General features: G+C 41.4%; 1 protein-coding gene across 1 annotated transcript in view; it reads right to left on the bottom strand.

Annotated features, from left to right (window-relative positions):
• The window catches only part of PTPN14 (protein tyrosine phosphatase non-receptor type 14), a 185,660-nt gene extending 178,084 nt beyond the window's left edge, over positions 1–7,576 (bottom strand). Inside the window, exon 1 of the mRNA XM_048843162.2 lies at positions 7,508–7,576. The gene's annotated coding sequence lies outside the window, so the exon portion shown is untranslated. The remainder of the gene's footprint in view (positions 1–7,507) is intronic.
• Positions 7,577–18,456: the final 10,880 nt, after the last annotated feature.

The raw sequence follows: 18,456 nt of genomic DNA, 5'->3' as shown, positions 1-18,456 counted from the left end.
ATGGTACAGGAAATCTCATAGTAGACAATTATGAAATAACCCCTAACGGAAGTTTCTTCCTACACCATGTCAGAGAGTGGTTGACATACAGTATATATAAAATCCTTTTATAAAAAAAATCCTACTTGGCCTCAATGATATCGTGTGGCATTGAGTTCCGATGATTGTGCATTTTGTTAAAGAAACCCTACTTTTCATCAGTTTTAAATTTCTTGCTTTTTACATTCATTGGATGTACCCCTAGTCATGCATTATAAGAAAGAGTAAATAAGAGAACGTGGTTTACCTTCTCTATTCTTTTATATCCGTATCATGTCTCCTCTTATTCATCTTCCCCCTAAAACAGTCCCAATGTTTTCAACTGATCTTCATATGGAAGTCTCTTAATTACATCCCTTTCTAAGTCTGCTATACCTTTTTTGAGATATAGCGACCAGAAATGAACACAGTATTCTGAGTAGAGTGTGGTCACTGATTTAAATATTTTAAATTCTATTCTAGTGCAGTATTTTATGTCCTTTTCTGTTCACTGTGACACATTAAGTAGATGTAGAAAGTTCACTGAACCCACCAAAACCCAAGTCTTTTATTCTTAGTGGATATAATAAATTTAAAACCCAGTAACATGTATGAGTAATTCAACTATTCCTTCCAATAGATGAAATTCAATGTTGATATTGTGTTGCTCTTTCATCTGGCTTTATTAGGTCCTCTCGGTCTTCTCTAGTCTTGACTAACCAAATAATTTTGCATCAGCAGCAAATTTTGGCACCTTGCCATTCAGCCTCTTTATTAGATCACTAACAACATTAAACAACAGTTCTTCAGAGTTCTTTTTTGCTCAGAGTCTAATTCAATTAGACTATTATTATAATTCTATTACTACTACATAAAACAAAAACCTAACTAACGGTGGGGCCCCAATCTTGGTACCCCCTAGGCACTAGAGTAATCAACATAATAAATAATAATAGAAATACACATCTTGTTTTATTTTTCAAAAAAATGAAATAAGGGAAGAAACTTGCTGCAGTCTGTTAACTTTTCAAAGTTTGGGTTTTACTCCTCACATTAGCAGAGCACCAGGAAAGTCCCTTAAAGAATGTCAAATTGGGATTAGATTACCCAAGGTTTCTGTTAATTCTAGAATACCAAAGGTTTGACATTTCAAATACCATGCTGACTCCCTTAAGAGGAATGCCTTTCATATGGATCTGTTTTAAGATTACGATATCATTAAATTCCTATCAGACAAAGTATTTTTCAATAGCTGCTTGAAAATAACCACAATTCTTTACCAGGCTAGCAGTAGCAGGAAAAACGGTGGAGGATGAACACTTAGAGCTAGAGGAGCTTTAAAATTCTTGTCCTTAAGCAATCTCTCAGTTACTTTAAGCAGTGATTAGAGCCGCATGTGGTCATGAACAGGAGGAGATGCCACAATACAAAGCCCAAGCATAGGAAAGAAACTTATAAATGTGGATGCACTCTACAAAGTCCAAAAGGGTCAATCCCCATGAAGGGGTTGGAAGGCAAACCACTGTGCAAGCACAGTTATGTCACACTTATTATACCATGATCTAATGTTGCTAATTCACTACAGTAGATCTAATTTCATTACAATATCATCATGCCAATGTCATTACAAATAAAGGCAACTATAATAACTGGGATACTGCAGTCCTTCCTCTCACAAAACTCCCCTTGAACTCAATGAGAACGATTTTTTTAAATTACCATGTTATAATATATTATCAAGTACAAATCCAACATATCAGATAAAGTCAATGGAGACTATTATGATTTCAAAAGAAAAATGTGCCATTTGCACTATCTTAAGGGAAATGTATCAGTAAAACTATATTAAGACAGAACACTGTAAATCCCAAGGAAATTCTGAGTCATAGTTCCATGTTGTCCTTTACCACTCACTAATCGGAATCACTAATCAGAAGGTCCAGCACTCTATAACATACGGGTGAAATATACAGTGAAGAGAGAAAAATATACATACAAACTGAATACATACTGTCTATTTGCTCTTGTGGCTAAAACGTTGGTTTGGTAATCAGGAGATCTTGATTGCCATGTTCATTTCAGAAATTTGTAAAATTAGAAGAGTATTGCACCACTGCCAAAAAAACAAACAAACAGTGACTCATGACTAAATAAAATGGGACAGAACTATTCAAGCGCAGTAGCTTTAGGGTAATAGTAGTAGCTCACCAATGAAGTGACTAAACGAGGTAAATAGGCATTTATCTATCTATTCCGGGTTGATTTCAATGTGTGTTCCCATTTTCTTCTTATCCTTTTCTATTTACATCTCTTCAGTTTAAACAAACATTTTGATATGTTATTTATTGTAATTATTTGCTTTAAGCTTTTTATTAATCATTTTAATCTTTAAATTGTTTTCCTTGTTTTTTTAAGAGGTGGAAAAACAATTAAAACTTTTCACAAAAAAAGTTGAAATTTCAAGGGGAGGGGTTCACTTCAAAGTGTTTGACATGGAGCAATTTTTGATCTTATTAAATTTCACAGAATTTGTTTTCACCACAAAACTTTACAATTTTTTTATTTATCAAACATTCAATTTATAATAAATTATAACAAACATAATCAAGAGTTGTTGTTTTTTTTAAAAGAGCTGAAAATAGAACAGAAACCACACAAAAAAAGGGGCAAATGCATTTTAAGATCTTCCAGTGTAGCTAAATAAGATTTTCAATAAAGGAAAAAATTAGATAAATTTCCCTAACAACTTGGATAAAAAAAATTAAAACAAAACAAAAAGTCTATGAATAATTTTGTCTGTGAAGAGGCCATTTTTTGATTACGCTCTAATGATTTCTTGTGGTTTTATTATTTTTGTTCTTGTTTTCTGTGTTTTTCCCATCATTATTGTTAGTAATTAATTTATTATTATTATTATTATTATTAAAGGACCTAGATGCCTCAATCTGAAGTGGTCCCCATTGTACTAGGCAATTGTTTAAAAAAAGAGAGAGAGAGAGAGAGAGGATTGTTCTTTGGGGCAAGGATTATCTACCAAAAAAAAGACTATCAATAGCCAGACAGAAAATAACCAAACTATAGGTATGCAACACCTCAGAAATACAAACTTGCTACACTCTCCCATCAACCCCTTCTCCCATTATTTAGTTTCCCCAGAACCAAACCCACTCTTCCTCCTCTCTGTGCACATACCAACCTTTCAGCCTGCCCACCTCATAAAACAGCTGCAGGCTCAGTCTGGGAAAACACACTCACAAACTGGCTCAAAGTCTGTGAAGGACTGCTCCTAGGTAGTCTCTATACTCACTCATTTACTCTTTCCGTGGGCTTTCCCTCACCTGGATCACCCAACACTCACTCTCTCCCAGCCCTTCCATCCACTTTTGTGAAGTCAACCAGACCGACGCACATTTGCTATTATCTTTCACCTTTCATGGGCCACCATCCCTCCCAAATTCTTTCCCGCCCCCTTATTCCACAACATCTGCAACCACAATCTCTTCACTCCTTCCCACCTAACGTGACCAGACGTCCCGATATCAGGGGCTTTTTCTTAAATAGGCAACTATACCCCCCACTCCGTTAAAAAAAAGTGACCCGATTTTTCACAGTTGCTATCTGGCCACCCTATTCCCACCTGTCTTCTGGAGTGTCACAAGGCATTGTCTCCTCTCACTGTTTTCCTTCATTTTGGGTCAGGAGTCTTCCTCCTCAGAACACCCACTCGGGAGTCCACATTCCTGGAGTTCCAGAACTTTCCTAACTTTCCAAAAAGAAAAGGAGTACTTGTGGTACCTTAGAGACTAACCAATTTATTTGAGCATAAGCTTTCGTGAGCTACAGCTCACTTCATCGGATGCACACGGCTGTTACTCTGAAACCTAACTTTCCAAGGGTCTCTGGGCGGGCCACAAGATGTTTCAAGGGGTTTGGAAACCATGGGTGAAAAATCACATGTGGCATAACTCCATGAAGTTCAAGTGGTGGTGGTGGGATGGTGGTGGGGGGAAGGGGGGAGAGATAAGGGATGCATGAGAGAGATTCATCTCAAAATTCCCTGTAGTTCTGCTGCATCCTATAGCTAATGGAGTATAGAGATGAGGAGTGTGGCACACTGGGCTCCTTAACAGGCTGCTGCAGTTAGTTGGTGCAGTAGGAGCAAAGCAGAAGAATAGCCTAGTTCGGAGGGAAAAGAAATAGCTGCAGGAGGGAATCCATCTGGGAAGAGAGGGATCTAGTATGGCTGGTAATCAGGGTGATCACCCTGGGCTCTAACTACTAGGGGTAACAAATCAGCATATGGGGGGACATCCTTCAACCTTTTTCTTTTTTGGGCTCAGTTACTTGGTGGGAAGAAGGGGACAAAAATATTTTTTATCTAGGATGGCAAGACACCTATGGCTGGTCCTTGGAATGGCTTCATTTCTGCTACCCCACCCTGTTCCCTGGTGGAAAACAATTAATTAGACGTGAGCATAGGACTAAGAGGTCAGGACACAATCCTGTGCTCTAGAATTAACTTTGGACTTCTCTTCCTGGTTCTGCCACACACTAGGATATAACCTTGGGCAAGTCACTTAATATATGTACCTCAGTTTCCCAATCTATAAACTAAGAACAATAATATTGCCTACCTCATGAGGCTCTGTGAAGACTAACTCAACAGTATTTGTAAAATGCTTTGAGGTCCCCAAATAGAAAGTATTATAAAAATAAAAATTATTAAAATATTACCTTACAAAAGAGTCTTTTAGAACTTAATGAAGATTAAATCAATAGGGTTCTATGGATATTACTCTGAACCACCTGTGTAATAAAGAATTATCTTAAATATTCTTAAATATTAATACAGAACTACATGCTTTTATATAAAATTCCATCAAAGTCTACAGATGGTCAATAGTTTTCTCACAGGAAAAATGGTCTTCACAGCTTGTTTCAAAAACAACCAAAACCTGCCCTTATGAATCTTTCTGTTGACATCAATGTTTTTAGGCACAAGAGGATTAAATCAAGATTGCTATAGTATCCCTACAATATAACAATCTCTATTTTGGTAATTGTGCTTGATAAGTACAATCATACTATATACATCCTAATTATTATGGCAAAAATGTATGCACATACTTAATATTTACACACACAAGTAGTCCCAGTGGCTTCATTGCATGAAGTTAAGCACATGGGTAAGCCTTTGAAGAACTGGAACCTATAATTAAAGTACTGAGTATGAAAGCCTAATGAAAAACTTTCTAAGACATATTAAATAACTGCATTCTTACAATAGTTATATCAACAACCTAACTACAACTTAGATACAATAGAACTGACGTGCCAACGAAGGAGCCTGATTTATTTATTTTTAAAGTGTGTCTTTCATGCTACAGATATGCATGTAAAGCTATTAAATTCAGAGTCAAATAATACACTTGTGCTTTAGCACTATGTAATTCATTCCAGACCCAAAGTAAAGACAAATAAGATGAAAAATATCTGTGGTCCTTTGACTACACTGGTACCCGACAGTTTTCAAAAGCACCTCTGACCCTTCTTCGGGCTGAAAACTTTCTCCATGTTTGGTTTAGCCATTTTTTTAGCAGTTTGTGCAAAAAAACAAAAAACACCTAATTCATGGAAGACTGTTCCATATTTAAGCAAGGCATCTGCTGGCATTTAATGACACGACGAGCCATTAACAACAGTGGCTAATTAATCCTCAAGGAACAACATTGTGTTATAATAGCTGTAACTACTGGGGTGCAAACATTTGAAAGTCACAGATTTTAAATATACATTTTTAAGACACATTGTATGTACAAAGCAGCACTAAGGGCTCCACCCTGCAGTTTTCATCCATGCAGGCCCTGATCCTGCAGTCAGACCTGCACAGACAGACCCCCTGTAATTGTACAGAGCCATCGGACCTTTACATGGGCACAAGGGTTTCCCCATACAGATGTGATTGCAGACTTGGGGATCCAGGAGTTAACCCATGGATTTAAAGGACTATCATTTGAATAAGGGCTTTGGGACTGGGCCCCAAATCAGCAGTTTGCATGGCTCAGAAACTTCTATATCGTGCCCACTGGGTTTGGATTTAGGCCCCAATCCTGCATGAAATTCTGCTCAGACAAATGCCCTGTGTCTGTGCAGAGACCCATTGAAATCAAGGGAGGTCCAGCTGCACAGTCATTTACAGATCATTGCCCAAATCCCATTCTATGCATGTACAAAAACTACATTAACCTCTTATATTTTAAACCAATGTTAGATATGAGTGACAGCCTTCCTAAAAGGGCAATAGCAAACCCTGGAGTCTATATGTCATTATAATGTTTGTTTGATACAGACAATTTCAAATAAATGGTCAGAAGACATCAGACAAGGGTGACAATCTCCAGCAAGTATCTCCTAAAAACTACTTGTCTTCTTTAATCTCTCCCACCCTCACAAGGCTGGCAGGTGGCCCCTGCTTAAGGGAGCCATTTTATAGACTGAAGTCACAAGCACTAAAGAATTCAGCATACAGTAAGTGTATGTTTTCACACATTTTAATAGCAAATGTCTATGAGGAAACAGAGTAAAAACAGTTCATTCTACTGTGAATACTGCCCTTGATTGCGGGCCACATACCACAATCTCAGGAACAACCTCTGAATGATCATTCACTGTTATTGCCCAGTTTACCAGTAACTATTTGTTTCTATAAAGTTAAAGTTACAAGCCACAATAGATAGAGAGGTGCTTATAATGGAACTGCCTTTGCAACCAAAACTACAGTGTTCCTAATGGGAAAACATTGCAATGCCCGAACATGCACACACACAATACCTACTGTATGGCCCAAATGGATTGTAATAGGGGAGGTTACTTTTGAATCTTTTAAGATTATTTGACTTTGGCACATTAGAAATGAGAAGAGATGTCACAATGCTCACACAGTCTTGTAATATTGTAATTTCTGCCCAACTTGTTACAGCCTTTGCTGTAGAGGAATGGCCAGTGTAGACTTGACTTGTAACTAACAAAGAACAAGGTAAATCCATCCGGTGGGGTGAGGTAGGGCACAGGAGGATACTGGAAACTAAACAGAGTCATGCTGCAGTGTAAATAAGAAAGCAGCTCAGCAGAAAGCTTAGCTTGTCCCCAGCTGTTTACAAATATATATTTATATTGATTCTATAAATCATATATTGTTTAGACATTTGCTCCAGTATATTTCTGGATTAGGACAAGTTTAGCTGAGATAAATTTGCATTATGTACACATACAAGTAATGTGTCCATAATTGCGTTACAACGGATGATAAATTATAATGGATGGGAACCGATTTTTATACGCACACATACGCCATCAATTATGACAAGGCTGTTTTGAAAAAGTCACTACCGCTCCGGCGCTGCGATCAGTGGTACAAGCAACTACAAGTTACACGTTAAAACAACGCGGACAAACTTCAGCAAACTCTACTGCTCCTGCTGCTGCTTACCTGGGTTTACATGTAGAGGCGGCTTCTCCTCTCGGGCAGGGACACTGGGAATGCCGCCGCCCGCCCCCCCCCCTTCCTCGGGAAAAGGCAACAAGGGTAGCTCAGGCTTCGTTCCAAGTCACCCAGGAGGGTTTCCCAGCGGAGAAGGTTTCCGTCTTGACCGGGAGAGGGTTCCCAACTGGTGAGGGGGGGACAAAGTAGGAACCGGTGCTGCTGGGAAGAGCTGATTGCTGCTCAGCTGGGCCGAGGGGAAATCAGGGTGGTGCCGGATTTGGGGGCTCCCGGAGGAGAGGGAGGGAAACTAAACCAGCGACCCCCACCCAATAATGTTGTCCCCGCTGCGGCGGTGAAAGTTTGAAGGAGTTTGGGGAGGCGGAGGCAGGACGCTGCGGCCGGGAGGGGAGTTTGCAGGCGGTGAAGAGAGCCGTGGGCTCCCGCTGCAGCCCGCGGGGGTGGGGGAAGGAGAGAGGGAGGGGATTGTCGTCCCGAGAGAGCGAATGGGGCCGGAGGCGGCGGCTGCGGAGCGAGTGCGTGTCGGAGTCGCTGTGGAGCGTGGGGCTGGAGCGCGGAGTCACAGCCCTGGAATCCCAGGAATGCGGAGCGGCCGCTGCTACTGCGGGGCCCGGAGACGTCGGGGACTTGACATGGGCTGTTTTGTTGTTGTTTGTGTGTTTTCTTTGCAGAAGAGGAGGAACGAACCCCGTCGGCGGGAGGAAGAGGAGGGGCGGGCTCCTGCCAGTCCCGCCTGCTGCAACTCTGCCACGGTCGGGGCAGAGCCGCGGGACGGGCTTTTCGCTGCTTTCCCCTCGGAGCCCCCCTGTCTGCGCTGGTCCCGCCCGCGCCCCTTCGCCTGCGCTACCTTTGCAGCCCAGTTCCTCCCCCCGCGTTCTTCCAGCCAGTGAGAGGGGCAGGGAGCGAGGGGCGGCCGGGGGGTTGAGGGTGCTGGGAGAACAGGGAGAGTCCGAGTCCGCAGGGTTTGGTTTGGTTTGGTTTGGTTTGGGATGGGGGGGGGGGGGGGGAGCGGGAATGTTTGAGAGGTAGGAAAGGGCTGAGTCAGTCCTAGGGAGTGTGTTTGGTCTGCGGGGGCTGAGGCAGCCCAGGGGAGTCTTTCGGAGGCCAGTTTCTCTGCCCCTGCCTCCCCGTTTCAGCCCCACTTCCTCTGCTGTGCCCCCCACCCCGCCGGTCCACCTCCCCCCTGCCCTTCAGGCTGTCTGGTCTAGCCGGCCTCCAACCCCACCCCTCATTCTCTTCAGCCCCTTTCCCTGTATTACAAAGTGGGCCGCCTTTGAGCCTCTGCGCGCTTCCCTACTTCAGCCCCTGCTCCCTGGCCTGTCCCTTTTCCACATCTTGTGTTAGGAGCCGACCCACACGTGTCCAGTGGCAGGGCGCTGGGGAATCCAGCTGCTGCTAGTTCTCCCTACTCCTTGCCAGCTCTTTGCTGGGATCCTCCAGAGGGAGCGGACGAAAGGCTCCCTGGCTACCTGCAATGCTGGCACCACTGTAATTGGAGAAGAAACAGCAGAGAAAACCCTGCAGCCCCCCAGATGTGCGATGGGGTATCAGAGATGGGAATGTCATGCCAGAAGCATAACATTAGTGCAGCCACCAGAAAGGCCCTTCCTCATCAACAGTGGATGAGGAAGGGCCTTTCTGGTGGCTGCACTAAGACTGGCTGAGGAGCATGGTTGGGGCACATTGTAAAGCTGCTGCTTCTGCTGAGATGATGAATCAGTTATGAATGAACTGGTGTTAAGAATATGTAGACACCCTGCAAACAATTCCCCAGATATTTATAGCGTTTTACAGGTGTTGGGCATTTAAGTAATATATCATTAAAATAAATTCACAAAAATTTTACTCTTAAAAAAGAGCCCTTGTTTGCCTAAAAATCAACACTGAAAATCGGGAGGAAAATACCTAAACCAGATTTTGAACCCTTATATTAAACCACTTTTAGCTCTTAAATTCACCTTACTGTGCTTGATTTCAGGTATGGGAGATTGTTTAGGAGGGTAGTTTGAGTAAAATCTATTTATTCATTTTTGAGTTAGCAGAGCAGGAGAGAACCAAATGGAGGGTAGGAGCAACCCTAGAATAGGGCACAGAATTCCTCTTGGTGTCAGAGACGTACACAGAATATGCTCCGAAAACTGTAAAATTCCCTACACAGGAGTTAGAGAGTTTCATGAGCAGAGTAATTTCTAAAAAAATGGGTGACAATTGGAGGGTTGTTTGTTTGTTTTACACTTATGTAACACATTTTGGTATTCATACATACTTTTCCCCTCATTGAAGGGCCAGGTCCTGCAATACTCATTCAGTACATGAGTAGTCAGTGGGCATTACCCACATCAGTAAAGGTAATAGGATCAAGCCCTTAAAAAAGAGAGAAATAGCACAGTTCCTCAGTTTAGATAGATTCATAATTGTGCTTCAGGACCATATGTGGAGTCACAAGTCTGTGTCTTACCCCTGGGATTGTAAAATGTAATTACACTTTGCAGAGAAAGTCCTATTTCTCTGAAACGCTCTAACAAAGCTGTTGTGAGGCTTAGTGAAGTAAGTAAATAGTATCCACGTCTTACAGATGGTTATGTTGAGAAGTGATTCTGATGGTAAACTGTTGCATTCAAAGGTTTTTCTTGCTCCAGGTCACACACTGAGTCAGATAGGGAGCTGTGAATAGCACCCAACTACAGAACTACAAAGACACATTCAGTCACAGCACAGCAGTAGGTAGTGCACCATGAGCAGAGTAGCTGCAGCTGGTAGCAAAGCAGGAGAGGACAGTGGAGTTTAGAGTTTCCTTACTCCAGATCTGTAAGATTCTTTTTTATATTTTCCCCCTCACAAGTAGAAAAACACAGAGGGTGGGGTGGGGAAGTGGGCATGAAACTCCTGAAGTTTCTGCTGGATTCTCTCTGCAACTTTGAGGCCCTACCAAGCAGGCAGAAGACTTTACTTCTAAACACTGTGGAGGCTGGCATTCACAGGTATATCTTAATGCCTCACCACAAGGTGTTAGCCACCTCTGCGGTTTTGTTGGGCCCCAGGTACTGCTCCTGGCCCCTTTGTCCTCCTCTAGACCTCACTGCACCTGTACAGAACTCTTCCATTCAAGGAGTTTTAAGTGCGAGCATACGGTAATATTGCAAGCAGCACTAACACAGTAGCAGATACTGGCTCGAGTATCTGCTAGTTTTGAATGGGAGCTGAATCCCAGCTCCTGTCTCTCCTGTCCCAGCACAGTCCTGAAATACTGAAGAGTCCAAGAGGAGATAAAAATATGCCCCAAAATACAGCAGCTTACAGAGCTGACCCTTTTGCAAAGCCCTGCCTGCAATGGCAAGCTGTAGCCCAAAGAGAAAACCCACCCAAATATATAAAAGCTGCTGAACCAAGGAGTGGTGAAAAGCATGGCCTACTGTGTGACAATACAAATATTAATACCTGTATTTGGCTCTTAGATACTATGGAGAGAGGTGCTTTAAGAAATACACAATTGGTTAGTACAGACAAGCTTCTGAGCGGAAATATGTCACTTTGATACCACTCCCACCTTCAGCATGTGTAGGACCCATTGTATTCTTGTTGCCATTACTTTGCTCCCCAAAACAGAATGGAAAGGAGCATACAGCCCCGACGTTTAAGAAAACATGTTACCAGCTTCCTAGAGACCATGTTTAAACATAACTCTTTTGCTAGAAAAGTGTTGCCATGATTTAAAATATTATTAAAGATGGGACTCAGTGGTTTTATATGACAGTTTATGGAATTTATCTCTCTAATATCCCATCTGCCCTGGAAAAAGTTTTTTGTTTGGGTATCCTTTTGCAGCAGAGTAGTCCTAACAAAGTTAATATACATTTTGGATTTGCAGAGCAGACAGGACTGAATCATGTTTTAACTCTGTTCCTAAACCATGCTAAAGTCTGGCACTAAGCAGAGCTGTAACATGGCTAAAAAGAAGTGAAAACATAATCCAGTATATCTATACTGAACGAATGGTGTGTCAACCATATCAGAGGATTATTGTTTTTTATCTGGGTTCCTGCACAGCAAAATGTAAAATGTCTATGGGACTTGGATATGGTGTACAATGAGATTTGAAATAGTTCTAGCACCTGGTAACACCTGTGTTTAAACACTTCCAACATGTTTATCCTGGGCTAAAGCAATTTTTAAAATCTTGTTATAACACGGAAAATGTTCAGTCCCTGTTTATTGGCAAAACCATGTCATAACCTGTTTTCAGCAAAACTCCCTTTACACTGTGCTTAAGCAACATCTGGCGGTTTGCTCTGAGAACAGTAGATGAGGTTTAATTAGCTTTACAGCCATCTACATTACAATCAAATCAAAGGACACAGTTGCAACACAGTTCGAATGTGTAGTGTAAATATGACCTTAACTGTGTTCCCTAACTATTCTAAAAGCTGGAACATGTGCTGGATACCCTGACTTGGCTGTAACTGTAATGGAGACAAAAGCTTAGGCAGTATACTGGGAGAAACTTCTTAGTCCTAAAACCATATCTGTACTTTGTAACTTGGTACTTTCAATTTTTTTAAGCTTACCATAATTAAGACAAGTTTACTTGTCTAGTGCCCTATGTGCTTGTTAATGATTGCATTTAATAGTCCTTTTCAAAAATCTTCTCTTTGAAAAGGAATTTGGATTACACAATTATGGAAAACAAACCTGTTGCCATCAAGCATGAGCTAACATGTTATAGTACTCTATAGCTTACAGTGTCTTACAGCCAGCACCAAGTTTTGTGGACCAGGAAAAGTTTTCTGTGATTATCCATACAAATAAATTATGGAACATTGAACATTCTAGTTTGCTTAAAGTTACAGTCTATTTCTACAGGTTTGGGGAATAACTGAAAATCTCGGCCTTTTTTTAATCCTTGAATAAAAGTTTGTAAAATCAAAAAAGTTTTAGTGTTTGAGACTGATTATAGTGGTGAACTCTTGCTTCCACAGTTATGGTTGTGTCACCACTTCTATTATAAACCCCATTTTTCAGGCTCTTATGGAAATTGTATAGAAATGTGTTTCAGGGTGGACATTAATCTGTCACAGAGACTTAAGACAGAAGCAAATATTTTTCCTAAGTTGTTTTGGGGTGGTTTTTTTTAACATCAATTAGGATATTCTTAGGATATTCTAGCACAATTAGAAATTTACTATTGTAATTTTTTAGTTTATACAATCCAAAATCGGCATTCATTAAAAAAAAAAAAGCTCATTTTTTTTAGTGAATTTACTGCTCCTGAAATTACTGGTTTGACAACCCTGGAGATCCAAATCCATAATGTATCCATATAACAAGGCAACAGTAGTGCAAACCTAAATAAAAGTGACACGATTTTCAGAGGTGCTGAGCACCAGCATCTCATAAGAGCACATTTCAGCAAAGAACATTTAAGCATGTGCTTAAGTTCCATGGAAGTTAATGAGACAAGCACATACCTAAAGGTAAGCATAAAGATGGACTACTGAATCAGGGTCTAAGTCTAAGGGAATTTCAGGTGCTCAGAACTTCTGAAAATCAGTCTCTTATTTAGGCACCTAAATATGTATTTAGGTACCTAACTTTTGGCACCCACATTTGAAAATATTGATCTATAACCACTCTTTGGGCCATCCAGTTCCTGAAAATAGCAAAGAATTGGTACCAAGAGACCTGAATTTATTCTTGGTGCTTTGACTTTGACACCTACACGTTGCTTATCTGTAAAATGGAGATAATACCCTCCTAGTTTACAAGATTGTTGTAAGGCTCAATTCATTCATGCTTTTAAGGCTCCTTAAAATCAGCAGATGGAAAGCATTATATAGTAATATAAATATCAGCTTTGTCTTCATATGTATTTGTAGAGCACCTAGTATAAGGGGGTCCTGATTCACACTGGATTTTATGACAACTACAATAATATAAATATTAAACAATTATACTTTTTCTTTTATTTAGTGATTAATTCAGAATATGATCATATGGTTTTCTGATATATAATAAAGCCATTTTAGAATGTTGAGAGACTGAGATTTAAAAATTGGTTATTATATGTGCTTCACTTTAATTTTCACAAAATGTTAAGTATTGTCAGTATGTGACCAATTTCGCCTTCATACCATTCCGAGTCATTGCAATCTATCTGATCAATGATTCATGAACTAAGAGTGATTTTATCAATAGTCTGTAATGAACATCAGGCCAAAAAATGCATTTCTACATAGCCTCTATCATTTAGAGTTTTAATTCATAGAGACATGATTCCAATAAATACAAGTGACAAGTGTATTGAATAAGTGATACCATTTGTCAAAAAGGTGAAGTGTGATTTAGGGAACTGGTAGTAGGATTAAACCCTTTTACCTCATGATCAGTGATTTGAATCTGACCCAAATTGTTGTTAGTGACTGAAAGTTGTTACTGCCTGATGGCTCTTTTTATCTGGGGCCTATGTGAAATTAGTTAATGGCCTGAGTCCACTTCTCAATGGACAGATTTCCACATTACAGATGGCCAGTTTGCCAGCAGTCTTAGCAGAAAGGCCAGTTAAGACTCAGTGGATTTTCAGACTGACTCACCCTCAGATTCCTAGATGTGGTCTGATAAAGAACAGCATTGAGGCACATTAATGGAATTGTGCAGGGAACTTCGAAACTGCCTACAGTAGATAAGTTTCAGAGTAACAGCCGTGTTAGTCTGTATTCGCAAAAAGAAAAGGAGTACTTGTGGCACCTTAGAGACTAACCAATTTATTTGAGCATAAGCTTTTGTGAGCTACAGCTCACTTCATTGGATGCATATTCCGATGAAGTGAGCTGTAGCTCACGAAAGCTTATGCTCAAATAAACTGTTAGTCTCTAAGGTGCCACAAGTACTCCTTTTCTTTTTACAGTAGATAAATGATTTCAGTTTCCAGCTGTGAAGAATTGGGCATCTTTCATGATCATTAAACGATTTTAAAAAATTGCATCGCAACATCCAGATCAAACCAATTCCTTTTACAGATATGCTATATGTTTTTAAAATAAATACACTATATATTTAGAGTTCCAGCTGAGCTTCTGACTTGATCTCATCCTAAGCACTAGCCTGTCCCACCAGTGTTACATACTATACCAGGGATGGTCAAACATACTGGCCTTCCGAGCCCCATCTGACAATCTTCAGAAGTTCAAGAGCCAGGACACACCTGCTAGGGGCTGGGCCTTGGGGCTTCAGCCCTGCGGGAGGTGTCTGACGGGGCTCAGGGCTTCAGCCCTGCTCCTGCTGAAGCCTCAAGCCCCGGGAAGTGTGTCCTGCAGGGCTGAAGCCCCAAGACCCCCTTCCCCACTAGGCACAAGCCCATACCCCAGCACCCTGCTGCAAGGCAGGGGTTCCGAGCACCTCCACCCATTCTAGTAGGTGGAGAATGGTGGGGGGGATGTGGTGGGCTCTGAGAGCCACACTTCAAGGGTAAAAGAGCTGCATGTGGTCGAGAGCCACAGTTTGGCCACCCCGTACTATACCATAACTTACGCAATGCCTGTATACGCTATAGCAAATTGAAGTGAATGTTAAAGTGAAGACAGAGGGCCAAATGTTTCCCCCCTGCTGAAAAATCTGGGGAGAAGTGCTGAGAGAACTTTGGCAACTTGGTGAATTTAAGCTTCCTAAGAATGTTCCCCTCAGGGAGAGGGATTGCAAGCCTCAGAGAGGGGGCAAGGGATGTGGCCTTGAAAAAGAAGTCACAGTCAATCCCACAGATCCTGTAAGGAAGACCAGCCCTCTAGCACCTATATAGCATGGTGACTGGTGTCCTATCTTATGTAGCCAATCCCTGGGCTCCCCTCTCCTTGAAGAGACAAGTAGTAACTCCCACATAGATTTTCAATCAGAAATTGGCCTACTCCAACTAAACATACCATGTAAAGCAACTGGTGTATGCAGCTATAAAATGTTGATATTTTCTCTGTTCTGCACTTTTACATTTCTAAGAACTCTCTGTGTGTACAGAAATCAGCAGTAATTCTCAGAGCTTGCTACAGACTGTCAGGAGAGACACATATGCTGTTCTCATCAAGACTTTATTTTTGTTCTTTCTTTTTCCAAGGGCAGCAGAGAATGGGAGTGGAGCCAGCCAGCAGGAGTTGAGGTAGCCAAGCCAGAGCATGCCAGAAGTGCTCTGCCCAAAGTGTCCAGATAGGAACAGAACCACATAAGGAGAATTGAGCCAGACAGAAAAAACTGGAGGAAGGACAGTTTTGGGTGGTGATTGGAAGAGCCCCACCAGTTTTTTTCCCCCAGTCTGGAAAAGGTATTGTCAGGAAGGTATTGGGACCAGTAACATATCTAGTTGCTAGGAAGTAATACGAACTATATTAACCAGGTGTACTAGATAAAAGGCACAGAACAGGAAATAAAGAACTGAAGTTAGAGCTGAAGATTATGTAATTAGTGTAAAGGGAAATGATTGTTTATCAGACTAGAGATGATGTAGGTAAAAATGTTACTGAAGGTGAATCACAAAATGCAGATGGAGGAACTGGAGCAAGAACAACTGCTAACTATGCTTATTATGTACCTTCCACAAAGCCTTTTTTTTTTTAAGTTACAAGAGTAAAGTGTAGTGTATATAGCTGTGAAAGTGTTATGTCTTGTGTGACAGAGTGACAATATATTGTAATATCCTGAACAAACCTGATGGAATCAAGATAAACTTTATCGAATTAAATTATTGAATTAGGGTTAATAACTTTGGTTTACATTGTATTAAAAAAGCAATTGTGGATGTGTTATTGTGGCATTGTATGTACCTTCTCCGGTAGGGAGGAGGATGCTAATGTCCTGCATTATCAGCCTTTTGAAGCCACCCTCCTGGAAAGGTCCACATATACTAGTTCAAATTGTATTCTCCAGGGACTAACAGACAAAGAAAGGATTGTTGGATAAATAGCCTGGTTTTAACCTGGCTCGGGGCCTTCTTCCTCATCCAGCAAATGGACAGGACCCCTGATCCATGGAGAGCCCCAATCTGTAGAGTAGGGTTGGAAGGACTGAAGCTGTGATGAACTTGTGACCACAAAGAAAATTCCTTGGGTGCAGTGTTGAAGGACTACTCCTGCTAGAGCCCCTGTTAGAGCTGGGGTGATGTCTGGTGAGCTTACTGGCAAGTGTGTAAGGTTTTTTATTGTATTTAATATTTTTTCTGTAGTGCTTTTACCCTAATAATAAAATTAGTCTTGCATAAAAAGAGCTATGTGGTGCCTTATAACTGTAGCAATTACACATGTTAACCATCTCTGAGGAGAAAGCAAGCAGGTGTCCTTGGACAACCTGTCTGCACTGGGAGTAACACAGTGAAGCCAAGGAACAAGGATGTACCCCAGTCAGAAGGGGGAGAGATGTGGGTCTCCACCCAAAAAAGGCAATGGCTGGGGAACAGGAAGCCTAGGAGTGGGTGCCCTTACCGGACCACTGGGGGGAAATACAGGGGCAGTTGCCTTGAAATGTGACACCTTGTAGTGCACTTGTAAATTTCTGAACCACTCTTCCTGTGTTCAGAGTTCAGTTGCTAGTTTGTTGTTGGAGCTGAGCTCCTTATGGATTGTCAGATGATGTACATGCTGTTTGTTCACATGGAGACTTTTTTTTTCTTGTTTTGCTTTTCACTTAAACTAAAAGTCATTCATACCAAATGTCTCTATCTGCTCTTTGACTGGATCCCCACACAAAGGAACCAGAATCTGCTTACCTTTACACCTGTCACCACATTGACTTTTGTGTGGTTGCAGTGGTGTAAGTGGGCCCTAATTCTGCAACTCACAGTCTGATCCAGTCTCCTCTGCTGGGAGTGGACTGGAGCAGGGGACAACTCATAGTTGTTCCCCTACCCCAGCAGCTAGCAGGCTTGAATGTTATAAAGTTTGTATTAAAGTTTCTCCTTTATCTTAAATACCATTGACACCATTAAACAGAGTGCAGCTCTTATTGATACTGATTATTTTAGAATTCACAAGAAAATACGGTATGGGCCTAATAAAGATCCTTAAATACGGTATCTTTTTTTTTTTCTTCTAAAATTCCAACTTTATTTGCAGTTCAGGCATTGGTAATTTACAGCCCTACAAAAGAACTGAAGACTTAGCTGTATCATTTCATAATGTAACTGTCATAATTATTTATAATTTCATTCTCATACTAAATCCATGAACGTTACTGAGGTATTCATAGCCTTGATCCGCTAGCACTCATTTATAGTAACTCTGAACAGCATAAATAGAATATCTTTGTGGGTTTGCTCTTATTGCAATCACAGCATTGCTGTGGCCATGTAACTTGCCAAACTCCCCTTCTGACTGACTGGGCATTTTTAAAAAACATTGCTGTTAGACTCATTATTACTTTCTTTCCAGAGCATAGGGAATCACCTAGTGGCAGCTGTAGAAAATTTTCATGATCTAGTTCATGTTACTAACATTTACATTATTGAGTTGCATTTATGTAATATATTACTGACAATCAAATAGAAATGCTAAGATTTTAGCAGGTGTTTGTGGGATAATACAAGATAAATTTTAGCTAAAAGTTACGTCAAAGTTACAAGGGAATATTTTTCTATGTTCATAACTAAGGTTGTGAGTCTTTCACGGAGGTCACAGAAGTCACAGATTCCATGACTTTCCAGGACCTCCGTGACTTCTGCAGCGCCCAGTGGGTCTGACACCAGAGCCACTGGGGCGGTCCCAGGGCCAGCTGCACCAGCCACTGCTCGGGCTACCCGGGGCAGCTGGTCCTAGGCGCTACCATGGAGCAGCGATCCAGGAGCAGTAGCAGTGGCCTGCAGGGCCCGCGGCTGAGCAGTAGTGGCAAGGCCCCGGGTCACCTCTTCCCCTAGCAGGATCCCGCCCTTCCCCTGCCCCTCAACAGCAGCAGTCGTGGCATGCCGGAGC

Source organism: Caretta caretta, chromosome 3 (assembly GCF_965140235.1).
Source record: "Caretta caretta isolate rCarCar2 chromosome 3, rCarCar1.hap1, whole genome shotgun sequence".
In the NCBI taxonomy this organism is placed as follows: Eukaryota; Metazoa; Chordata; order Testudines; family Cheloniidae; genus Caretta; species Caretta caretta.
Note: the sequence above shows the minus strand (reverse complement) of the source record. Positions and strands in the feature narration are given on the sequence as shown.